General features: G+C 36.5%; 1 protein-coding gene across 2 annotated transcripts in view; it reads right to left on the bottom strand.

The window, feature by feature from the left end:
• The window catches only part of FBXW7 (F-box and WD repeat domain containing 7), a 274,512-nt gene that overhangs the window by 131,898 nt on the left and 115,040 nt on the right, over nucleotides 1-27,574 (bottom strand). Inside the window, exon 1 of one of the 2 annotated variants that reach the window (XM_036763821.1) lies at nucleotides 28-107. The exons of the other annotated variant lie outside the window; for it this stretch is intronic. The gene's annotated coding sequence lies outside the window, so the exon portion shown is untranslated. Of the gene's footprint in view, nucleotides 1-27; nucleotides 108-27,574 lie in introns of those variants that run through there. 2 annotated transcript variants of the gene reach the window in all.

Genomic DNA, 27,574 nt, shown 5'->3' with positions numbered 1-27,574 from the left:
TAGGTACAGAAAGCCAAAGAAACTTACTTGCCCAAAGTCAAACTGCAAATCAGTGGAAGAATTAGGAACAGATCTCCTGACTTCAGGTCGAATGCCCTATCCAGTAGGCCACACTGCACAGATAAAAGAACAAGATTGGAAGAATGAACTGTGCTTTACTATGCTATACCACAATACTAAAATACAAATTGTGCCATGCTATGCTATGCTATGCTATGCTATGCTATGCTATGCTATGCTATGCTATACAATGCTACTATACCTGAAATAGATGCTGGCCATCTCAATCAACTTGACTGCCCTCTTTTCCTCACCTTTTGCTTACCCCAGAAATTCAGGAGATTTTGTGTTTATGTATTATCTCCTCTCAGCGGCAAGAACATGAATTTGGCCAGTGGACATACTGAACTCATTAATTCCACATCCTAGATGCCATATCCTTTTTCTTTGACACTATAGACAAACCACAGTTATCTGACATGCAGCTAGGGGCATTATGGCCAATAAGTGGGGGATCAAAGGGGTGGTGGGTGAATGTGCCGGATCAGATGTAGAAGAGGACATACTGCACTAAAAGCAGAATGATAGCCTAAAATTTAAAATGCATGTGACAATGCGTACAGACAGACAATACATTTCCACATTCACAAAATGTAGGTAAAAAACAGTCACATCATTATTACAAAACTTTCATCTGTCCTGAGGCAATACATTTCTAGTACTTTTACATCACCAATTAAGGATCACAAAATTCCTATGGTATTTTACTAAGTAACATTAATTTAGGTAAGTTGTGTAAGATCATAGCTCTGATGTTTCTAGTACATAATTCCAGAATCTAGAAAATATTTCAATTTCCCCACAAAGCTATAAATATACACAAACCAGAATATTAAACTAGAAATTTTATATAACATAAACAATATGTTAAATATGCCAAAATGAGCAGAAAAGAATGACTTCAACTGTGAACCTCTGGGATAGGAAGGGGGAAAATTACTCAAAAATTAAAGTAAGGTGAAAAGATAAATTTTTGTAAAATTTATAAAGGCCTTAAAATATTACTTTTTTTTTAACATCTCTAGGGCTTTCATGATGACCCACAGCTAACAATTAAAATAGTACAATCTGAACTTTTCCTGAATCACATTTACCTAAGCTGTACAACCCCCAATGGCTAGGAAACAAAAATTATTTCAATCTCTTTCCAATGGGACAGAACTAAAAGTACAGAAAAATAAATTTATTCCTTCCAACTTGACACAGACAATTTTATCAGTTCTCTAGTAAATGAGCTGTCTTGAAAATCCAATATGTCCACAACACTTCCTTTTAAGTGCTTATCAATTGGCTAAAAGGCTAACAGGGTACTTTTCGACATTTTGTATTTATTAGAAAATCAACTCTAACTCCAATAGGAGACATAGGGAGACTATTACAGAAAGTAGCATGATCTAGTTGTCAGTTCTACCATGGGTATACTGTAGTCTTGAACTGGCAAATATATCTGTGCCAAGTATCCCCCAACTTAAAAAGGAAAAATGATCATTTTCCTTCATTTGCATAATTATAGCTACTTATAGAATTATAAAACAAATTTTTTAGCAAACTAGGATATGAAAAATGACTTCATCTAAAGAATATGTAAACTTTACAGGAAAACTTCAAGGTAGTTTACAGAGCAGAAAAGATGGACTTAAGTTTAGTAATACTGAAAATGATGAGGAGAAAAAGATAAGCTATCATGGAGACAAATTAGACATTTAACAAATAGTACTTTTCTCCTCAAGTCATAATTTCAATGAAATAAATGGAGTGTGTATAGTGAGGGAAAGAGAGTGGTGTGCGAGCACACACACACACAATACACCCCTTAATTATGCAGCCAAGTCCTCTCAAAAGTATTCCTCTTAGTGAGAATTCTTTTCTTTTAACTCTTGGTATGGCCTGAATTTAATTTACCACAACTATGTATAAGTTAATATAGAGTTCTTGTGGATATTACAATTTTTTAAAATGAAGGTTGCTACCATCCTTTTCAAAGCACCATAGTCACTTCCAAAAGGAAACAATATTGGTGATTTCCCCACCATAAAACACACAAACATATGTATGCATATATATGTAATAGATTCTAGTGCTAAAAAGTCCCTCAAATGATCATCTGCTCTCAGCCTCATAAGCTAAAAGGAAACTCAGATGACATTTAGTTCAGTAAATGGCAATCAAACATAAGAATTCCAATGACAGAAAAGTTACAACCCCCAGAAACAGACTACAGTATCTCGCTTTTGGAACAGTCTACTCGGGAAGAACACTTTCTTTACCTGAAGTATATATCTTTCACATTTTGTTCCTAGTTCAGCCCTCTAGGGCAAAGCAGAATCAGTCTAATCCTTGCAGGTGGCAGCCTTTCAACTACTTCAGGCATTATTTCAGCCAGTCTTTCTTTTCCTCCAAGTTCCTTCAACCTAGTTCATCACACTACCTTTAAGCAGACAAGATATTTTTACAAATGAGACAAGTGATCCTCCCCAAAGGTTGAGTAGCATGTCCAAGGTAACAGAGCTAGGCTTTACTGGTATTATGGAAGGGGAGTGGAGGGAGGTAGTGGGGGGTAGCTAAAACTTCTTCTGCTTCTTATATAGTATATATTAGTGAGCGCGTGTGTGCGTGCATGCGTGCGCGCGCGCGCGCGCGTGTGTGTGTGTGTGTGTGTGTGTGTGTGTTATACTTATAAAGTACTTTTTCCACTAGATAGTCTCTAAGATCTCTTCCAACTGTAGTAAAAGCAAAATTTCTTGGAAAAGATGACCTGGAAAACACAACACACAATGCCCACGGCCCATCCTAATAACAAACAGCAGAGGTTGGAATCTTCATATCTTAAAGGATTACTAATGGCTGCTCTACTAATCTCTACTCTAAAATTATATAGAACCCTTCAATATAAATGGCTATTTTATAATACCATGGTAATAACAATAATTATGACAATAATAACAACAGCTAGCATTTACATGGCACTTTAAGTCTGAAAAGACTTTACAAATATTCTCTCATTTTATCCTCACAACAACCCTGAGAGGTAGGAACTACTGTTATCATCCTTTTACAGATAAGGAAACAGACAGAGCTTAAGTAACTTGCCACAGGTTACACAGTAAGTGTGGGAGGCGAGATCTGGAGTCTTCCTGACTCTGCCAAGTCCAGCACACACCTACTACACCACCTAGCAGGCTCTTGTCGAAACAATCATCCAGTCCCTGTTTAAAGGCTCCCATTGGTGATAAATTCATTATGTTTGAGGCAGAAATTCACATTATGCTAAAATCTACTTCTCTGTATCTTCTACCCATTGTGAAGTAGGGATGACATCCACGGCTCGTCTGACTTGTAGCTATAACTTTTTGGTCCAGGAATACAAACTCACACATAAATGATAAGCACTGTCAGCACTGTCAAAGCTAGCCTTAAGCTTAGGGAAAGGATAGAAAATCTACGGGATTATCTTCACTGCTCTAAAGAATAAGCTATTGTCAGAGCTTGAATTCAAAGTTATTAAGGAAAAGAAAACTAAAGAAGGGGCTGTTAAAGAAAAGATTCCAAATTTCATCTCCAAATTCTTCTGTCCCCCCACTCCCACCCCAGATATTACTATATGCACATTATTTCAACCATGACTATTTCAAGGCAAGTTATTTGACTTCCTATGAGTCTTCGTTGTACAGTCATTTCAGTTGTGTCCAACTCTTTGTGACCCCACTTGGGGTTTTCTTGGCAAAGATACTGCAGTGGTTTGCCACTTCCATCTCCAGGTCATTTTACAGATGAGGAAACTGAGGCAAATAGGGTTAAGTGACTTTCCCAGGGTCACATAGCTGGTAAGCATCTGAGGCCATGCTAGAACTCTGGAAGATGAGTCTTTCTGACTCCAGGTCCAGCAATCTATCCACTGCGCCACCTAGCTGTACTGATGAGCCTAACCACCCAATAAAGTAATCTGTAGATAGTAGGTACTTAATATTATTTGTTCAAAAGAAAAATTTGTTAGTATTGGAAATATCTGAAGGATATTTCTGAATACATTTGCAAAGGTGATTATATGAAAAATCACTGGGGGCAGATATGATTAAAGAAAATAGTTCCTCTCATATAATCTCAGCACAACTTTTCCTCACTTGGGATCCATGCTAATATTTAACACACTACACTCATGTCTACATAAACAGTAAGTAGGCAGATGTATGGCAGAGTGGAAAAAGCACTAAACTGGAAATGAGATTGAACCTTCTTTGGTTCATATTCTGAATGTTACCTTTGTAGTCTTGGAAGTTATTTCTCTGTGGCTGTTTCCTTATCTGTAAAAATGAAGGGGTTAGGCTACATGACTTTCACAGTTCATTCTAGCTCTAAATCTATGACACTTTAAACAGGTCCCAAACGAATAATGATCTTAACTCCAAAAATGCCTACAAATATTTGACAACTTAGGCAACTCAGAGGCACAATAAATATAGCATAGGACTTGAGAACAGACAGAACCAAATTCGAATGATGTCCCAGACACTAGCCGTGTGACTCAAGGCAAGTTACTTTAACTTATGTCTGCCTCAGTTTCCTCACCTGAGAAGTGAGGATAATAACAGCACCTACCCTACAAGGTTGTCATAAGAATCAATTGGGTTAACATACAAAGTGTTTTGCAAACCTCAAAGAATATAGAAATGCAAGTATCATACGTGCTATTAAATTTGTTTGAAATAGCTGGGTATATTTTCAAAAAATTATTAATGTATTCATTATGAGAACCTTTTCAGAAACACTGCCAAGCATAGGACATTTTTCTAGACATACGGACACTTCCCTCGTAATATCTGACTGTGCATAAAGTGCTAAATAAATGATTACCAAATACAGATTTATTAAGCAATGACTATCTCTACAAAATAGAATACCATAAATTTTAGGGTCTTCTATATAAGGAAAAAAGGTTCACAAAAATGAGTCCCCCAAGAGGTATAAATAGCTTGAAAAATCATATTAACTGTAACCAAAAAAGGAACTAGTTATTCTGGCATATTCAGTATTAATCTGGAAGGGCTACAATTGTTAAGTTTAATTTTAAGCATCCTCCCACCTCCTAAAATGAAACACTCAAGCTTTCAAAGTGATTATTGATTCAGACTTCCCATTGGTATTATCTCCCATCTCTCCATGCAAAATGAACATATACATTTTGAGAAAGGAAAAAAAAAAACACAAAATCGAAAGTGTTAGTATACACAGTGGCTCACAAGTGGCTACAGAAGAGCTAATTACCATTTGCTTCACACTACATAACACAAAGATGCCTTTCACCTCCCCCCACTATCTCTGAACCTGTCCTACATCAATTGGTGTTTCAGAGTCTCCCCACTATACCCCATTCTATGTATCTACAACTATGTCAGAAGAACTGGGCTTAAGCTGATCCAATCGCCTAAACATCCTTCACTTTGGGCAAAGATGTTTTGTTCTCAGACCTGAAACTTAAAAAGAAAGGAATTCTTTAGTATAAGTGATATTTTTCAATCACAAGCGGATCATCTTTTTATGTACTGATCTCTCACATACAAACAGAAGTCTTAAGACTCTTATTCTAAATAGTAAAACAAACTAAAGAAAGAGAAAATGGGAGAGGTAAATTTCAATTAAGTTTTCTCTAACTGCTGTGCAACTCCAGATAAATGTTTGGAGATGATCTATTGTTAGGCATTTTAAAATTAATATCTTTCATATTCACTCCTTAAATAACTGATTCAAGGATTCCTTTGTGGACGTTAAACTAGACTGCTTGGTCACTAAGACACAAACTTTGAATTAAAAGATTACATATGACTAATTAACTCTTGGTGTAGTCTCTTGAAACCCGAAATGATCATAAGTATGTATAAATCAGTCAACTAACATTTATTATCTACTGTGTACAAGGTATTAAAATAGTATAGTGTGAGGAATGGATATAAGAATCCTTGCTTAAGAAGTTGACATATCTATAGGTAATAAGTAATAGCTGGACAGTACAGTGGATAGGGTGCAAGATCTAAGTTCAAATTCAGCCTTAGACACTTTTTAGTTGTGTAAAGTTGGGCAAAACACTTTACCTCTGTCACCTCAGTTTCCTCATTTATAAAACAAGGATACCAATAGTACCTACCTCCAGGGCTGTTGCGAGAATAAAAAGAGAGAATATTTACAAAGTGCTTTGCCAACCTTAAAAGTGTTATATAAAAGCTATTTTAACAGGGTAAATAATTAGAAAATTAGCAACTTGGGCAAGTCATTACATCTCTTTGGGATTCAGTGACCTCAGCTGTAAAAGTAGCCTGCAGTAAAAAGCTAGGTGTGTGTAATCTATGCAGAAAGGGTATTGGTTTTAGAGTCAGAAGTTCGGGGTTATTCAGTGTTATTATTTGACATACTTCAATCTCAGCTTCCTCACTGGCAAAAATCAGATGATTGGCCTAAACGGCTTCTGAGCCCTTCTAGCTCTAAATCTATGATCGTATGGTCCATCTAAATATGACGTGTCCTTCAAATTCTAGCTTAAATCTTACCTTTTTGGTGACTCCCTGCTAAGATCTAAGATCACCCACTGTTCTCTCCTTTCTCTGGAAGGCAAGTAGCACTATTGTTAATTATCTTTTAGTAGGTATGTTCACTAACCAAGCAGAGGTACAGGTAGCCATAAACATTTTGTAATTCAGTAGAATACACCAAGAGTTCACTACAGAGTATCTTTGAAGTTCTGCCATATAATAATTTCTCATTTGATGGAATGCATTAAGTTTTCAATAGATGCACCAAGAAATTTCTGTATAATGGAAGACTGACTCCTAAATGAACTTTACATAATTTCCACAAATTTAGTTGAAAATTTTGCTAAAATTATGTATCCATTTCTATCTTAATCCTAATGTGTTATATAACAAAATAATTTTATTGATGGTACCAGATCAATATAGAAATGATATGCTGTGGCCCAAATGGCATGAGACTCCTCCTTTTTGGCTTCTGTCCACTTCCTTATAATTCAAGTTCTATCTCCTTGTTAGCTGTCACTTTATGTTATCAGTGCACACCTCTAGCAGTATACCTTCCTCTTCTAATCTGCTGTGGTGCTGAAATATAGACAAGTTGGGTAGGTTTATAGTCTACTGCTAAAGCAAGGCAAGTAAGAGACCTGATGGACTTTCTTATGAATAGAATACATATTCTATTTTATGTATGAACTTTGTGACCTGTTTTGGCAGACTGGGCTCTTTTTTGCTCATTTCTGGGATTTTAGAAATGTCTGTATATAAAAACAAAAAGAATTTCAGGGCCTTAGAGATCATCTGGTCCAAACAATGGATGAGGAAACTGAAGGTCAGAGAATTTTCCCCTATCTTATCTTTTGTTTTTACATTTCCCAAATTTCTTTCACTATCTTTCTCCTTCCACCTCCCAAATAATCATCCATACAATAATTTTTTAACAGAGAAAAAAGGAAAAAATTCAGAAAAAAATAATGCATTGAAAAAAATCTCAAAATATATGCAATGTTCTACCCCCATGGAATTCCTATTTCTGCAAAGGAAGGAAAGAGAAAGTATCTTCTCACATTTCTTCTTTGGGGCATCTTCTGAGTAATTCTGTAAATTCATTTTCAGTTGTTTTGTGGTTGTTATTCTTTCCTTTAACATTGTCATAGTCAGTCTGTATATTGTTTTCTTGGCTCTGCTAATTTCCCTCTTCATCACTGTATTTAAGTTCCTTCAATCATTTGAAGCAAACTTCTAACAAGTAGGAAACTAAACTAGTTAGTTGATCCATTTTTGGAACCATGATAGAACTTCATATGGGTCACTGTGAATAATTTTTTTAATATATTGCTAGTCTTTTGCTAAGATTTTATTTAATATCAGTGCATTGATAGTCATAAATGAAATTGGTCTGTAATTCTCCACTGTATCTTGTGCACCTCAATCCCAACTCTCCCTTACTACCTCAGTAGTATTACAATAGTCACCAAACTGATCTCTCAGCATTGTCTTTCTCTCACAGCTGGGAGGAGAACCCTTTTTTTAAAGCATGTCTGATAACATTTTAAACATTTCAATGGCCCACCTATTGCTCTAAGGACAAAGTATAAAAATGTTAGGCTTGATGTTAAATGATCTCTACTATCTGGATCGAGTCTTGCTTAATGTTTCTCTTCTTAACATATTTTACATTCCAGACAAAGTAAACTACTGCTACGTTGCCTAGCATGATACTAACCTTGAGAAAATGAGGATTCAAGGATGAAACTAAGATTGTGATCCTGGTAACTGGAAAGACAGTGGAATTATAGGAAATTTAGGAAGAAAGGAAGGTTTAGGGAGAAAGATAATGAGTTCAGTTGGACACGTCAGTGAGACATTCAGTTTGAAATGCATAGTTCAATATGTCCAATAAACAGCTGGAGTTGTGAGACTGTACATCAGGAAAGAGATTAGGGATAAACAAATAGATCTGAGAATCATTAGCATAGAGACGATAACTGAACCCCTGGGAGCTGATTTCAGCAAATGAAATAGTACAGAGGGAAAAGAGAAGAGTCCAGGACAGAAGTTTGGGAGACAAATGATTGTAGGCATGATCTAAATGAAAATCCAGCAAAGGATATTAGAAAGAAATAGTTAAACTGATAGGAGAGCCAGGACACAGGAGACGGCGAGTATCACGAAAACCTAGAGAGCAGTTTAGAGTAGAATTAATTCACCAAAGGATCCAGATGGGGTTTGCATCAGTGTAACCAATGCAAGGGTGTTGGAACTTACTGACTGGGAAAGAACTTACGGGCAAGGGGACTAGAAGTCATAATGAAGATGAAGAACAGGAAGGGTGGAAAGGAAAGGTGAGATGACAACAGATTATGATCAGATAAAAGAATTTCAAAATTCATGCACATGGAAGTCGAACACTTGTGGGTGATGGCAAGATCAAGGGTATGACCAACAAACAGGATTTTTTTGGTCACAGAAGATTAGACAGTTACCTCTGTGCTTTGTTCTCAGAATATGATATAATTAGATCAACTGGGTGGTTTCTCTTTTTTTCTAATTTCATAAGAAGCAAAAGGAATGGCTAGCAAGTTGCATAAATAGATTAGCCCCCCAGTTTAAATTCTACTACTAAATTTATTAGATGTCAAGGAATCAAGATCTTTGTCAGAATAAGAAGACTGTAAGTAGTGAAGGCACTCTTGGAAATTTTCTGAGAGAAAGTCTGAATCTTTTTTAAATGCTCTCGTAATGATATGGCGTCTCCACTAAAGTCTATTCTGATGCCTCGTCCTAGAACAGAGGTAAGTAACTCTGGCTTTCTGAAAGCTATTCCAATGAAGCATGTTTTCTTGATCACCTTTTTCCTTCTTCTTTCTTTTTTTCCCCCAAGTGGCAGGGAGGATATCCATGAGGTCTGTGATTTTTTCCAAGCATTCTGCAGCTACAAACTTTCAAATATTTTATTCAATTCCAAAATTTATTAAGGACTACATGAAAGACTTTCTGCTAAGTACTGGGATCCAAAGAAAAAATTCCCTCAATACTCGGAGAAAAAAGGCTACATAAAGCACATGAACCAGTGAAGAAACTAGGGCAGAGGGCTAGTATGAGTGGCTACAATAGGCCTGCGAGAGGACAAACACTGAGACCAGCCCTATCCTTTTAGAGATCCAAGGCCAGTGAAAAGGAGATCTTCCAATGTGGGAGTTTGGACCAGCTTTAAAGTTTATCCCCAAAGGAATAAGAAAAAAGGCTAAAATATTAAAGATGAGAAAAGAAGGAAATTAAACTAAAAACCTTGAGTACAAGCTGACAAATCAAGAGAGGATACTAAAATTAGGAAGAAAGATGAGTATAAAGTTGTTGCTGTTTATCCCTTGTTTTTGAAGAGGACCAATGACATCACAGGACTTGCATGTTTATTAGATTTAAGTGAGGCAGAGTTGCACAAAGTTGTCAGCCTTGCCCTCTCTTCCAGAGTCACTGAAGTCCAGTGACAAGACAAAAGTCAGTACTGGTGATGTCCCAGGACGCAATGGATGATCTTGGCATCTTCAATGTCTAACCAAGCACTAAGTGCTCTACAGAGCCCACTTCAACCACCTTCATGGCAGTTGGAAAAAAATATTCTCATCTGCCCATTTTGCCAGGGAATGTTTTCACATGCTCAGAGTAGACATCCCCCAGTATAAAGTACTGCACTCCCCAAGAAACAGCAAAGTTCTCTCAAATATTACAGTACAAAAGAAACTGAGCCAAAGTCTAGTGAAAAACAAAAACCTATGGCATTCCAAAAGCTCACAGAACAAGATATTCCAGATTACATCAAAAGAGAAATGAAAAACAAAAGAGAAGTCAGACGAGAAAAAAGATTCAGAAATTAATGCCTTCAAGGCAGAAATATCAACAGATTAGAAAAATTTCCAGTGAAAGGGTAATATAGAAGAAAGTGGCAAAAATATTAAAAGAACACATGATCCTACATAAGCAAAAAACACCGACCTCAAAGAGAGGATGTAAAGAGATAAGTTAAGGATTATAGGTCTCCAAAAAGAACAAAACATGTCAAAAAACCTAAACTCCAAAATGCAGGAAATGATATGAAATAACAAAAGAAAATTGCCAAGAACTTTCAAAACCAGAAAACAAAATATAAGTCAAAACCAAAATAAAACATAGCTCATATCCAGAATAAAACCACACACATTAAACCCCAAGATATGTAGTGGATAATTTAACAATTTTGATGGCAAATAATAAATTCTGCAAGTAGTCAAGAAAAAGACCTTCAAACAAAACATAATGCAAAAGAAATCTGAATAATACAAGATTATTCTGTACCCACTAGAAGCCACAGAAGGAAGTAGAATATATTATTCCACAGAGTAAAAGAGTTCAAGATACAACTCAAAATTACATATTCTTCAAACTTGGGCCCAATAATCAATGAAAAAAGGTGAAAGCTAGATAAAAGAGTACTATGAGATGATCCATTAGAAAAAAAAAAGTGGCATGCAAAAAATTATTTAACTTGCAAACAAAAAAAACTATTAAGTACAACCACCCAGGAAATAATTCCATCCCTAGAGATTATCTTAAAAAAAAAAAAAAAGATTTACATAAGTGTTTAAAAAAAAGATTATCAGGAGAATTTCTTTTAAAGCACCATGATGATAAAAATAAAAGCACAATTTAAAGAAATGGAAAAGTAATGGTAGAAAAGCAAGCCTGAAATATCATGGACTAACACTAATAAGCCCTTTACAGGTTAATCAATGTACTTCATGATTGTATAAATACGGACAGGGAATATAGAAGATAGAGTGATATGTGTGATATGCTCCTATCAAGTTTATGAGTGAACAGCTAAGGAAAAATGACTCCTAAAAGTCTCTTGGTAAGGAAGTGAACAGGAGAGATGGCAAAAAAAAAAAGACAAACTGGGGAGATGAAAGGGAAGCTCATAACCCAATGAGGAGAGGGTCCTCTGATTAAAGAACTTCCATATCTTGTTTATGACAGAAGATAGGGACCTTTTTACGGATTTGAATTGGGGAAAATTGGTGATGTGTCTTAACCTGCCTCAAGAGGAAGTAAACCAGAGCTCCAATGGGGAATTGGTAACCCAGAAGGACGGGAGACCATGAACTCAGAAAGGAGATTACATGGCAAATGGAAAGGAGGATGGTCATACGGAGCAAAGGGGGTAGAACTGAACTGCTAGCTCAACAAAAAACAACAGTTTTAATATGTCAACCAAAAAATAAAAAACAGTAATGAAATCTTAGGCAGAATTGAGAAGCACAGTGTCCAGAGCCAGAGAGCCAATAGTCCTACTGTATTGTGTTCTGTATTTTGTTCAGTTTTACATACCACTTTTTAGGAAGGAGACTGAGAAGCTTAAAAGAATTCAGGTGGGCATCTGGGATGGCCAAGGTTATTAATAATGCCATATGAGGATTAGATGAGGGGAATGAGGACATTGGCACTGACTGATAATATGTGAAATATACAGATGGCTTTCGTATGGAAAAAGGAAAGGACTTGTTCTGTTTCCCACAGGCCAAAACTAGGAGCAGTAAGTGGAAGTTTCAAGGAGACAGTCTAGATATAAAGGAACAGTTCCTAAAAGAGAGGAGAGAAGGGCAGCTAGGTGGCACAGTCAGTAGAGCACCGGCTCTGGAGTCAGGAAGACCTGAGTTCAAATCTGGCCTCAGACACCTGACACACTTACTAGCTGTGTGACCTTGGGCAAGTCACTTAACCCCAATTGTCCTGCCTTCCCCCCTACAGAGAGAGAGGGGGGGGGGGGGGACAAGACAACATAATACAGTGGAAAGAGCATTGAGTTTTTGATCAGAGGACCCAGGTTCAAATTTTGGCTCCTACATGTTATCTGTGAGACCTTGGGTAAGTAGTAATGAACCAATCTTCCCCTCCCTATACTCCACTGGAAGTCTCAAAGCAAAATAAATGGTAGAAGTAAGACTCAACCCAATGCAAGCTCAGAGTTCTTTCCCCTAGGCCACGACTCTATCAAATAATAATAGTTATTTCAAAAGAAAGTCTTCTTCAAGTTCTTTTGTTTTTTTGCTTTGCAATAAACAGACTTGGTAAAATGGCTTGTGTATTTCAGGCAAGTTATTGCTGGCTTGCCCATCATAATACGTAGTTGATATTGATAAACTTCTAAACAAATAATATTTAAAAGATTTTAGTTTTACTTTTTCTACTTCCCCAATTTTCCTCCTCACAGAGGTATAAATAAGCAGTAATAATGAGCAATAAGAGATTTCAGTTGAAATGAATATACAGAATTAAGGAAGAGACTATAAAAGACTTATTCACTGAATTATCAAACATGCTATCAGTGTCAAAATTCTGGGTTGTAAAGTCTAAAGACAATCATACTTATTCAACAAAGAAAGAAGACATACAGGAGGAAGAATCCAAAATTAGGAAATGACTTGGTAAATAGAACATTGATTACTTCCTACACCTGCTGTGTACAAAGGCACTTTTAGGTGGTGATGACTTGGATACCAAACTCCTCAATTACTAAGACACCCCACTCAGTATCCCTGTAACAAAAAACTTCCAACACAACTTCCCTCACACAAAATAAAATATTCATGAAATAATTTCCAATGTCATTTCTTTTTGGTTGAGTTTTAAAGATTCCTATATATAAGCTATTTTCTATTTCTTCTCAAAAGAAACCTTTCCATAATAACAACAGAGATATGAATATAGAATTTAAAGGATTATAAAACATTTTCCTCAAAACAACCCTGGCAAGCATTATTCCCTCTTTCATATAATGAAATTATGGGTTAAATGACCCGCCCACATGTATTCAAACCTAGGTCTCCTGTCTCCAAGCCTTATTCTTCCATTAGAGAGTGGTTAGGAGAGACCTGGGGTGATCATGAACAAGTCCCTTAACCTCTGAGCCTCAGTCTCTTCATCAGTAAAATGAATACTACAAGTACTCCACTCACAAGGTGGTCTGTGAAACTCAAACAAGGTCTGCAAGCATTGCGGCGCTACAAATGCATCCCTTTGCGCACGGCATTATGCTGCATGAACGGACAGAGGGATGAAGGACGCATTTATTACTATGTAAAAACAACCGCACTGAGCTCCGAAAACGGAAAGGCCAGAGTCCCTGCTTTCAAGAAGCTCACGCGCTAACGCATATGAAAGGTGTTACCTGGATCCTCCAGGTGCACTGGCAAACCAGATGTTAATGCCTCTTTAGTAATATTATTTTCACTGATAAAATATTAGTTTTTTATGTTGAACCATTGACAGTGTTGAGGACTTCAGTGGCAAAAACCTTCTTTTCCGGCTTTTTCTGTCACTAGCTGTAGCTGCAGAACCTCAGGAGCATCTCCACAGGGACTGCTTCCAAGGCGCTGGCTGAGGGCACTACACTGGAATCACTGTTATTCTCAAGGCTCTTGGACGCAGGCTCCTACTTCCTTTCTCTACCATCTCTCAGCTACACCGGCTTTAGGATTCCTGACCCATTCTCCACAGAAGACAGGCCTCTGAATGACAACTGCAAGGACTCCTTCTCCACCAGGGTTATTTACCTGGATGACGGCTTGGCTGTGAAGGGCTGAGTTGGAAGCAAGACCAGCGGTCTGTAGAGCGGTGCTACTATCAGGGCTCCTGTGCCCATCATCTGGTCTAATCCCTTTCATTTTACAGATGAAGAAACTGTGTCTAAAGAGATAAAGTAACTCACCCTAAGTCAAGAAACTATTTATTGGAAGCCAGGTCCATAGCATGTCTTCCATTCTCCAAGCCAGCACTCATTCACCTCCAGCCCAGTGCTTCCTAAACCTAGTTTGAAAGCCAGGCAAAATTAGACTTACACTTCAATATATTACATTTCATTTAAAATGAGGCAACACCAAAATGAATCTCATTCAGATCTATAAGCATTAAAAAAAAAACCTGAAGTAATCTCATTCAGTCTAAAACTGTTCATGACTCCAAAAACATATCCGCCATTGCAAATCCCAGTTTCTCTTGAAGAACCATGAACCAGAAAATTGACAAAGGAAGATGGGGGAGAATTGGGGTGGGGGAGGATGGGGATATATTTCAAATTATTTCTGCATAACTAGAAAGAAATGTTTGTGGGGCAGTTTATGTTCAACTATCAGTGTTATATGAGAATGCAAAAAGTTTCATCATCCTTATTCCAGGGCAAAGACAGGAAGATACAGGACAGAAGAGGACCTATTCTTATTCCAAGGGGGAAAAAAAATTGAACATGGGAGGCAGGGAGACCTCCTTCCTGTGATTCCATGTAAAGTACTTTGGATTTGGAATCAGAAAAACTGTTAAAATTCCAGCTCTACCACTTGTATCTGTGTAACCACAAGAAGTCATTTTTGCTTTCTGGATCTCAATTTCCTAGCCTACAAAAAAAGGGAGACAGACTAGAGGACCTCTAAGCTTCACTCTTGCTCAGTCCACGTTCTTATGTCTTTTTAAAAATCAGGCTATTTGGGGATCCCTCCTCACCTTCCCCTCTTAGAATCACTTCCTTCCTTCCAACCTCAATTCAAGTGCTACTTTGCACATGAAATTTTTCTTGATTCCCTCCACTCTCAAAAGTGTTAGCCATCCCTAAACCATCTTACTTTGTACTTTTTTGTGCTTATTCTGAATATACTCTTGTACTTATTCTGAATATACTTACATGTGCCTTTACCTCACAAAAGAATAAAAGCTCCCTGAAAGTAGGAACTATTTCATGTTTGTCTTTTTTACTGCCAGCACCAAGCATGGTACATAAACATGTAGTAGAGGTTAGTAGAATAAACAATACTATTTGAACACATGCTTTAGACCTAAAGACACTATTTTAAAATCTAGAGTCCTTTTAATGAGGGAACAATTAAGGTATCTAAATAACACATTATGATAAAGAAATTTTTATTTGTGACTTATTGTGGTACAAGACAAGCACAATATCCTATTGAGAAAATAAGGTAACATTTATACCTGCTTTATCTCTACTCTGAGTTCTAAAAGCAAACCAAAATTATAATGTTACTAGTAAAAAGAAAAGAAAACCTTCAACTTGACCCAAACAAATTTTCCTTGGGCACAGATGCCAATGAGATCTAATTTCATCGCATAAGGGAGAAAATTTGAAACGGCTCCTTACCTTTGCTTGAAAACTAGGGCTCAGGGAATTTGTCACCTTACACCTTTTTTTTTTTTGTACCACAGCAGAATTTATCTGACCTTCAGACTTAGATCTGATGTAACTCCAAGTCAGGGTGCCACATCTCAAGTTTTATAAAAGAATGAGGAGAATTTGAGGAAGAAAAAACTGCAACTTGAGCACTATTATAATTCAATTCCGCCTGACTATATAAGCAGATTAAAAAGAGCAGGTTATTTGCAAATTTATGCGACTGGTGGAAAGCTAGTTAACCTTCCTTAGAAAAACCAAAATTGCTTCTTTCTCCTTCTACTCTTCTAGTTTTATAACACGGAAAGTCTCCAAAGTATCAGTTACCTTTCAGCAAAGTCTTTTCACTAGAGAAGAAGTCTATGGATTTAACTGTTATGCAGTTATGAGGAAAACTGCAAAATATTGTCCTCAAAAACATGAGGAAGACGTTTTTTAACTTCTGGTTGAAGTTCCAGGACTATTTTAGATATTTCAGTAAATTTAATTATTCCTCCTGCAATTTATAAATGAAATTTCACAGTACCTCTCCAGTGTTTAACACCTTTGGTCTTTGCCCATCCTATACTGCTATTAGAAATAACTAATATTTTAGTTCTGTTTATACTTCTTTATGATTATGTCCTACTTCTGAGCACCACTAAAGAGGATAACATAATTTTTAGTACAGAAAAATCTGACAGTATACCCTAGGGCAACATTCTCCAAACCAAATAGAATCTGTCCTACATTATGTTGGAGTTCTCATTATAACAGGAGGATGAGAGATTCTAAGAATCTGAACTATTCAGCTAGTTCTGATTTGGAAAGCAATAAGTCGAAGAAGCCATCTAATCCATTAAAAATTTTCTATTCCACTAATGACAACTACAATTATTTAAGTCTTAATTAGGCTAAATATCAGTTTAGAACCAAGGAATAGGAAGTCATCTTGTAATATTTCACCTTTTTCTGTGAACTTTGATTCTTAACATTCTTAAACCAATTAAACCAATTTAAACCAATATCCCGGGTAAATTTTTCTCCATTAAAATTGAAACATGACATGTTATTCTCCAACTAAGCCTCACAAATAGAAAGGTAGTAAGCAAATAAAAAATATTTTAATTACAAAAACACTACCTTGAAAACATTCATAATTTTAAAAGTGAAAAAAAATTGGGGGACTCAAGAAAGGAAATAAGGTATTTGACTTGTTTATATATTAAAATTACAGTTAAGTGAAGATTCAAGAACATGCTGAAATATTAGAAATTAAATTCTTTTAAAAATGAGACTTTACAATACATTTATTTCTAGCAGTTATACTTTACTGTTAGGTCCAGTTCAAGAACATTTTTATAGTATACTAGAAAAGCATGTGAATGAAAGTGCTGATAAAACATTAAATATAGTATTCTTCATTCAACAGTAGAAATGCTACAGAAAAAAAACTTAGATCAAGTGAAAAGCTTGCCTAACAACCTTTTAAATAATCAAGAGCTCATCATCACCAATATCTGAACAGACAAAATGGTCAAAATGGGACTCATTAAGCAAGAGGTATTCAACTTTTTTGTGACATGCACCTCTTGGCTGGTAGTCTGATAACCCTTCTCAAATATTTTTAACATTTTAACATTGAACATTTTAACCCTCCTCAATGTTTTTAAATGAATAAAATAAAATAACAAAGAAAATTATTTTTATTGATATAAAAGTTATTTTTCCTCCATCCAAGGTCATGGACCCTCTGAAATCTCTTCATGATCCCTTAAGGATCTGAAGAGCCCAAGCTAAGAAACCCTACATTTAATTCTAGTGGCCAGCTTATGAGCAAGAAGTGGCTTACAGCATGTCATTTAGGAAACTTGTAAGCACTTGTATGGTAAATGTGAAGCACAATAGGTTGACAGCCCAAGTATTGCACTATACCACGTAAGAAGCCCCAAAAGGCCTCTAGCAATTTGTTATGGATGGTTTGGATGACTTATGGAAGAACAGGAACAAGAATCACCCAGGATGAAACATGGATAGGTTATTAATTGTATTGGTGAAGGAAACACCAAAACTGAACTTAATCAGGAATTACTGCAAAAGTGAGATTAGTTTAGCTAGAACTGCCACATGTCATGAGACCACAGTGGAAAGAATGCTGAATTTGACATCAGATCACCTGGGTTCAAATACCTTCTGACTTCTGTGACCTGGGGCAAGTCATTTAACCTCTATAAGCCTCAGTTTCCTTATCCAAAATATGAAGGAGTTGGCAAGATGCTCTCTCATGTTCCTTCCTGTTCTAAATAGTATGAAACTTAAAAAAAAATAACCATTAAAACCTATCCCTAAACAGTTCACCCTCACCTTTGACCTCAACCACAATCTTTATAATCTCTACTCCATTTCGGTCATACAAATACACCTATCATGATTCTGCCTCAAAGACAGAAACCCTAAAATTTCTCTTTTCTGACTGACCACAAAGTCCATTTGTTCCCCTCCCTCTTTTGCCTCTTCATGTGGCCTGGACCACTGTTTAGCAGTCTTTTCAAAGACATTTTTAGAATCCTAGAATCCCTCAATCCTTTGCCCATCCTCCACAACCAACAAAATCCAAGTTATTATTTAAGAAATAAAAGAGAAAAAAAAATCAACTGGACACACGACAAACTCATGATAACTTCAACTTGCCAGACCCCCAGTACTCTCCAGAAACCTTTTATTGGTCTTTTTTTCAAATCGAAGTTTCACCATTGTTTTGCTGTTGTTTGTCCTTTGTTTTTGAAGGGGATCAATGACATCAGGAGGTTGACTGACGGGTGAACTGGATTTAAATGAGGCAGACTTGCACAAAGCCATCAGCCTAACCCCCTCCCAGAGTACTCAAAGTGAATGGCCCTGGCATCTTCCATGCCTGACCAAGTTCTAAGTGCACCACAGTGCCTGCTTCAGCCACCTTCATGGCTATGGGAAAAATTTGTTTTCATCCATTCACAGTGTTGAGAGAAGTCTTCACAAGCTTGGAGTAAACAGCCCCTAACAAACAACAGATATGAGACCCACTGGTTACCCTCAACCTGGTTTAGTCCACCTACCAAGACAATTTGCTGGGGTGTGGCCACTGGACATGCTTCTTAGAACCACAAGTGAGAGTTGATTGCTAGGTAGAAATCAAAAGTAGATGAGCAGCCCTGGAAAGAGCTCAGCAAACTCACACCAGATGTGCTAGTCCTCCTTGGACACCCCACACAATGCCTCACAATAAGCTGTTCCATGAATTTTCTCAGAATCTCAAAGTGTCAGGACTTCAGGAGTCATCTAGTCCAACCCAAATTTTCCATTCTCTTCGAGCCCATAAGTCTACCTCTAAGTCCACCCCCACCTAGAAGTATGTCACTAGTTTCCTAATTCAATCAACAAGCATTTAAAAGCCTACTTGGTACATGAAACAATGCTAGGTATAGTGGGAGCAAATGCAAAAGCTCTCAGGAATTCCTGTCCTCAGAGGGTCTAAATTGGAGAAAGCCTTAGAGATACAGTTCAACTCTCATTAAATAAATGAAGAGACTAAGGTTCAGCAAATTGAAGTGTCTCAAGGTCACAAAGGTAGAAAGTATCCAATTGGACCTTAAAGAACTTTCAATTTGGGAAATGGGGAGAGGAAGGTCACTACAAAACATCATGAGCAAGCGAAAATTAGTCATGAGAAAAGTATATTGCTCTCTGGCTGACACAGAGTACTGGATTGGATGTTAGAAATAATAGATAAAAACCTGTTGGGTTATGAAGGATCATGATCACCAATTTTAGCAATAATACATTTAAATTCATCTTCAATCAGGTTGGGATAAGGAAAAGCTACTCAAATTAAATAATGGCAAATAGAAGATGACTGTGAGAGAGGATATTATCTGAAATTATAATGAAAAGCAATGGGAAATGACTTTTTTAAATGTTCATATATAAACTTTAAAGGAATAATGCTATTATATAAAGTGAGACAACTGCCAGGGACTTTAATAAAGAGGCAAATTTATTGAGGCATGTAACATTGTGAAGGTGTTATTGCGTATATAAAGAAGCTTAAAACACAGCAACTTTATTCAAAGAATTTACAACCTGGTTGGAAAGACAATGTATGTACAAAGAAAAATAAATAACAATATAATGAAATATAAAATAAAAGTCCAAAAAGTAGAAAATAAGTTTTATAGTATTTAAGAAGAGAGAGGTTTCTGGGGGCCTGTAAAGAGTGAGAGTGGAATTTGCAGAAGAGATGGGCCTTGGTGGATGCATGTGATTCATATGGGCAGAAGTAACTGGGTATTAGCTTTCTGAAATCTTGAGGAGATGTACTCAAGTCTTTTGTTGCTTTTCATAAGAGACAACTACAATTACACAAATATGTCTTTTAGGTAATATGTTAATCACTATATTAATATCAGTCTAATACTTTCCTGGAATAGCAAGCCATCAGTTCCATGATTAGGAAATATATCTTACATAACATTTATACACAGCACTTGAGATGGATTCTCTGGGATGTTCCACTTTTCTAGAATTTTACCACATATAAGGTATCCCCTCACTGTCATTATACAACAGTCAATTTATATTTTACACACTATAAGCTTTATCTAAGTATCCTTTCAAGAATAATAATAACTGCTAACATTTATATGAAGCTTACAAAGTACTTTACATACACTATTTTATCTGATGCTTGCAATAGCCTTAGGAGGCAGTACTAGAGACATTACCTTCACTTCACAGATAAGGTAACTGAAGTACATGAAGCTTAGGTAACTTTCAGTCACTAAGTCTGAAACACAGAGAGTCCAGTGCCCTCTTCAATAACATTATAGAGTGGCGAGAAGCAGCATGAGATAACACAAAAGAACTCTGGACTTAAGTGTAAGGAGATGTGGCTTTTGAATTCCTGCTCCACATGACTAAAGGCCAGGTCAGAAGATAGACAGTGAAAAGGCCCTCCCTGTATATTTCTAACTTCCATCACCCTTACGTACACACAATGAAAATCAAGCCCAGTGGAGCATGACCTACCGATAGAGCTAAGATTCAACCAACATCCTCTGACTCATCATCCAATGTTCTTTTTGACCCTCTTTGAGCCTTCCTTTCCTCACCTGTGTGGGATTAAGAAGACTTGTTGGGTAAGCTGAATGACTGTACCTCAGAGTGTGTGTGTGTGCGCGCGCACATGGCTATTCTTCCCTCCTTGAAGCAGTTTAGATGAGAGTGAGACTCCAGTGTTGCCCTCTTCCCTCCCCTCCCGCCACTACATAAACTATTCCCCATATGACTCATTTGTGGGAGAAAATCTACCTACTTCTTCCTCTCCTTTTTGCACTCCTGATGAATCCCTATTTCTCATTTTCCCATGCTTTTTTAAATCATCCTAACATGATGGAATGATACTCAGGTCTATTGTCTAAGTAGATTCCTTCTAAGACCCCTATTGATAATAAAGTTTGGAAAAGCTGTATGTATCATCTACCCATATAAGACTCAGGTCTATTGTCTAAGTAGATTCCTTCTAAGACCCCTATTGATAATAAAGTTTGGAAAAGCTGTATGTATCATCTACCCATATAAGAATGAAGGAGTGATGAATTAACTTAAAAACAAGACCAGCCCACCAAAAAGTATTCCATAAAGTCCACTTGCCCATCACTGAGAAAGCCAAGTGGACCTCATATAACAGTAAAGAAGGAAACCAGGAACAATGAAATGTTCGACAAGAACTAACTCTCTCATTGTAAGGGTATCTAAGATAGAATGACCAAAAAAAAATATCAAAGGTTGCATAGGCCCAGTTGACAAATGGTGATCACCACCACAACCTCCTCCTCCCGTTGTGACCTGAAGATCATCCCAGGGTAGCCCAGGTTCCAGGTAACTGCCTCTGGTATTTTGCTTTAGGATCTGAGGCTTCACTGGTGTAAGTTGCATGCCCAATTCATTGACCAGCTCTTTCCCTCTTTTACTGATATAAGCATTTAAAGATAGAAATTTTCTGTTAACCACTGCTTTGGCTGCTTCCCACAAGTTTTGATATACTGTCTCGTTGTTACCTTCAATGAAATTATTAACTGGCACTATGATTTGATCTTTGAAAAACTCGTTCTTTAGAATTAAATTATTTAGTTTCCATAACCTTTTATCAAATGAAATTTTTATTGAATTATGGTCTCAAAAAGGCATATTTAATATTTCTGCATTTGTCTGTGAGGTTTTTATACATGTATATGAGGTTTTTTAGAAATGTTTAACTTTTATGAAGGTGCCACATGCAACTGGAAAAAATGTATGTTTCTTTCAATATTTTCTAAAGGTTTATCATATCTAACTTTCCTAAAATTTTATTCACCTCCTTAATTCCTTTCTTATTTAAGGTTAGATGTGTCTAGGTCTGAGAAAAGTAAATTGATGTCCTACACCAGAATAGTTTTACATGTCTATTTCCTCCTGTAATTCATTTTAATTTTTCCTTCAACAATTTTGATGTTAGAGGGCAGAATAAAGGCAGGTACTCACCTGAGTCCTCCCAAATTCCCCTCGAAACAACATTAAAATAACTCCTCAAAATGAATTCTGGAGCAGCAAAACCAAAAAAGGAGAGGTAAGACAATTTTCCAGCCCAAGACAACATAGAAGATCATCAAGAAAGGTCTGTCTCAGGGCACCTAGGTGGCACAGTGAGTAGAACACTGGTCCCAGAGTCAGGAGGACCTGAGTTCAAATCTGGCCTCAGACACTTGACACACTTACTAGCTGTATGACCTTGGGCTAGTCACTTAACCCCAACTGCCCTGTCTTGCCCCCTCCAAAAAAAAAAAAAAAAAAAGGTTTGTCTCACCAAGGTGAGAGTGGAGGGTAGTCCCATGCAGGTTATGCAGGCAACACCCCAGTAAACGGGAACAGGCTTTGGGGATGACTGAATTAGCAGCAACAGCTTTGGGAGCTCTCAGCCCACAGAGGGTAAGGGGGGCAGAAAACTAGTCAGGAGACTCTTTGCTGGCACTGGGTGGAGGGCTCTATTGCACTGCCCATATGTGGTTCTGGGTCACAGTCCCAGGGGAGGAAGAGGAAGAACACTAGTAGGTGCAGGGACCCTGAACAGTTCAAAGGCAGAAAAGAGTACTTGTGGTCACTCACAGGCCAGAGCACAGGCTTGCAGAACAGTGACTACACCTCTCCTTAGAACATACTGTCTTGAAAGAAATGAAACTTACAAACCCCCAGAACTAGCTCTGAACACAACAGTACCAAAAAAAAAAAAAAAAATGAAGCTTAGGGTAGCGCTTCCTCCATCTCAGAAGAGCCCAACTTTAGCAATGAAGTTAAAAGTTAAAAAAAAAAAAAGCTGGAAAAATGAACAAATATTGATCCCAGTCCAGGAAAAGCTCAAAAAAGATTTCTTAAATCAAATAAAAGAGGCAGAGGAAAAAGTGGGGGAAAATAATGAAAGTGATGTAAGAAAGAGTTGACAACCTAGTAAAAGAGGCACCAAAAAAAAAGAACTGAATAACACCTTTAAAAAACAGAATAGGTCAAATAATAAAACAGATACAAAAATCAACTGAAGAGAAGAATTTTAAAAAGCAAACACCGAAAGGAAAGTAAAAAAAAAAAATCACTGAAGGAAAAAAATAATTCCTTATAAAACAGAATTGACCGATGGAACAGGGGGTAAAAAAGGCCAATGAAGAAAATAATTTCTTAAAATTGGAATTAGGCAAGTGGATGCTATTTATTCCATGAGACATCAAGAAATAAAATAAAATCAAAAACATGAAAAAATAGAAGAGAAACTGAAATATCTTACCAGAAAAACAGACCTGGAAAATACTTCAAGGAGAGACAATTTAAGAATTATTGGACTACCTGAAAACCATGATCCAAAAGAAAGCCTACAAATCACCTTTCAAGAAATAATCAAGAAATCTGCCCTGATATCCTACAACCAGAGGGTAAAATAGAAATTGAAAGAATCCACCAATCACGTCCTCAAAGAGATTCCAAAATGAAAACTCTCAGGAATATCACAGCCCGAACTCCCAGGTCAAGAAGAAATACTGTAAGCAATCAGAAAGAAACAATTCAAATACCATAGGGCCACTGTAAAGATAGCACAAAATTTAGAAGTTTCTACATTAAAAGATCAGAAAGCTTGGAATACGGATATTCCAGAGGGAAAGGGAACTAGGATTACAACAAAGAATCACCTACCCAGGAAAACTGAGCATAATCTTTCAAGGGAAAAAAATGGATATTAATTAAGATAGAAGACTTTAGGCATTCCTGATAAAAAAAGATCAGAACTAAATAGAAAATATGACATTCAAACACAAGACTCAAGAGAAGCATAACAAGATAAAGAGGGAAGAGAAATTATAAGGGATTGAATAAAACTGTTTACCTCCTAAATGAGAAGAAGATACTTGTAATTCCTAAGAACTTTTTCATTACTAGGGTAACTGGAAGAAGTATACAAGACAGAGAGTACGGTTGGGATTTGACTAGAATAAGATGATATCCAAAACAACAAAATTAAGGAAAGAGGAAAAAGGGATCAACTTGGGGAAGGAAGAGAAGAATGGAAAAATTATCTCACATAAAAGAGGCATGAAAGACTTTTAACATGGGAAGGGAAAAAGGGGAGCAGTGGCCAACGCCTGAATCTTACTCTCAACAGAAAGGGAATAATATACACATTCCACTGGATATAGAAGAAGTAGGAAGACAGAAGTACAGAGAAGTAGGAAGGGGAGGGGAATAACAGAAGGGAGTGCTGATAGAAGGGAGGGAAAATTGGGAGAGGTGGTGGTCAGAAGAAAAACAATTATAAGTAGGGACAGGTGAAAGGAGAGAGGGAGAGAAGGATAAAAACGTGAGAAAAGCAGGATGGAGAGAACTAAAGTTAGTGATCATAACTGTGGATGTGAATGCAAAGAACTCACCCATAAAATGAAAGCTGATAGCAGAGCAGTTGAAAAACCAGAATCCTACTATATTATATACACATATAGACATTATATATGTGTGTGTGTGTGTGTGTATATATATATATATATGTATATATATATATATATATATATATATATATATATATATACATATATATATATAAAAAGAAACACACTTGAAGTAGAGACACAGACACAGAGTAAATGTAAAGGGCTGGAGGAGACCACTATGCTTAGGTGAAGTAAAAGCAAAACTAGATCTAATTAAAAGAGATAAGCAGGGAAACTATATTTTGCTAAAAGGTGCCATAGACAATGAAGTAATGTCAATATGAAACATACACACCAAACGATATAGCATCCAAATTCAACTAAATAAACCTAATCAAAAATTAAACAAGAAGTTAAGGAAATGAATGGAATTTTGGGAAAGTCCGATAGAGATGTCTGGAGAAAAATGAATGGGAATAGAAAGGATTGTACCCTTTTCTCGGTAACATATGGCACCAACAAAGAAACTGACCATGCATTAAGGCATAAATTCCCAAACTTTTTGATCCCTTAAAAAAAATATATTACTCAGCACCCCCATGGAATTAACTCTTTAACATTTTTAAAAATCTGCATCATTTAAAAAATTATAATTTTTTAAATGATGTATTTTAAATCTATTAACTTATTGTAAATTTGTGGAGTTTTTTCTTGCATTGAAATTTTGATGAAGCACTATTGCTTCAGGTAACCATAGAGTATCATTTGTAAACAAGTCATTACATGCACATATTCCTGCCCATGCATGCTGAACTTCCCAACAGTGCATGACACACTCACTTGCCAATACATGCTTGTTAACACCTGTGGGCAGACTTGGCCATTGATCAGTTATACCTTGCATTTTGCGTGTTTATTTGGAAAATAATGTAACCACTACGACTTTAACTCTGTTACACAATAGATGTGCATGTACAAAAAAACATGCACAAAGGGTTTTTCAAAATTTCATTCTCTTCTCTCTTTATGCTTCTACCAACTCCTTATTTTTATTCAACACCCCCCAGTTGCACTGAAGGCTACTACCTTCAGTATCACCCCAGATCACCGGGGGGCAGTATCACCAACTTTGGGAACCTCTGCATTAGGGCTTTAAAACCTCAAAACCAAATGCAAAAAAGCAGAAATATTAAATGCATCCTTTTCAGATCATAATACAATAAAAATTACGTTCAATTAAGGTTCATGGAAAGATAGATTAAAAACTAATTTAAACTAAATAATCCAATGCTAAAGAATGAGTGGATCAAAGAACCAATCATAGAAACAATAATTTCCTTAAAGAGAATGACACCAATGAGACAATATACCAAAATTTATGGGATGCAAGCAAAGCAGTGCTTAGGAAAAAATTTATATTTCTAAACACTTGCATCAATAAATTAATAAAGAGGAGATCAATGATTTGGGCATGCAACTAAAAAAAAAAACTAGAAAGAACAAAATAAAACCCCTAGTTAAACACCAAATTGGAAATCCTGAAATTTAAAACAGAAATTAATAAAAATGAAAATAAGAAAAACATTAGATTAATAGATAAAACTATAAGTTGATTTTATGAAAAAAATGATAAACAATTATATAATTAAAAAATTTAAGAAGACCAAATTACTAGTATCAAAAACGAAAAGGGTAAATTCACCATTAATAAAAATAAAATTAAAATAATTATTAGGAGCTATTTTGTCTAATTGTGTGTCAATAAATCTGATAATCTAAATGAAATGGAAGAATATTTTAAAACCTAAATTGTCCAGATCACCAGAAGAGGAAATAGAAGGCTTAAATGATGCTATCTTAGGAAAAAGAGATTGAAGACATCAATGAGTTCCCCAAGAAAAAAACTCCCCCAGAGATTCCAAAGTGAATTCTACCAAACTTTAATTCCAATACCATATTAACTATTTGGAAAAACAGGCAAAGAAGGAGGACCTACAAATTGCTTTCATGACACAAAAATAGTGCTGATACCTACGTCAGGAAGAGCCAAAACAAAGAAAGAAAAATATAGAACAATTTCCTTAGCCTATACTGATGCAAAAATTTGAAATAAAATACTAGCAAGGAGATTTCAGCAATATATCACCAGGATCATATACTATGACTGGGAAAGGGGGAAGGGGAAGAAGGGAGAGAATTTATTACAAGGATGAAAGGCTGGCTCAATTATTAGGAAAAATATCAGAATAACTGACCATATCAACAACAAAACCAAAAGTAATCATATGATTATCTCAGTAGATACAGAAAAGACTTGTGACAAAATACATCTTTTTCTATTAAAAACACTAGAAAGCATAGGATTAAATGGAGCTTTCCTTAAAAGGATAAGTAGTATCAATCTAAAACCATCAGCCATTTCTTCCTCTGAAAACTGCCTATTGATATCCTTTGACCATTTATCAATTGGGGAATGACTTGGAGGCAGGGCCAAGATGACGGCAGGAAAGCAGAGACTTGCTTAAGCTCCCCCCCCAAATCCCTCCAAAAACCTGTAAAAAATGGCTCTGAACAAATTCTAGAGCTGCAGAATCCACAAAATAGCAGAGAGAAACAGATCTCCAGCCCAGGACAGCCTGTATGGTTGCTAGGAAGAGTCTATTGCCCAGTGCTGGGAATGGAGCACAGCCCAGCGTGGGCTGCATCAGGACCAACCAGACCAGGAGTTGGGCTGAGCAGGCCTTAGGGCCATGAATCCCTGAGCTGTGGCAGTTACCAAACTTCTCAACCCACAAACACCCAAGACCATGGAGCAGGTTAGT

This window comes from Trichosurus vulpecula, chromosome 6 (assembly GCF_011100635.1).
Source record: "Trichosurus vulpecula isolate mTriVul1 chromosome 6, mTriVul1.pri, whole genome shotgun sequence".
Taxonomy (NCBI): Eukaryota; Metazoa; Chordata; class Mammalia; order Diprotodontia; family Phalangeridae; genus Trichosurus; species Trichosurus vulpecula.
The sequence above is the reverse complement of the archived record's forward strand: the minus strand, read 5'-3'. Positions and strand labels throughout refer to the sequence as shown.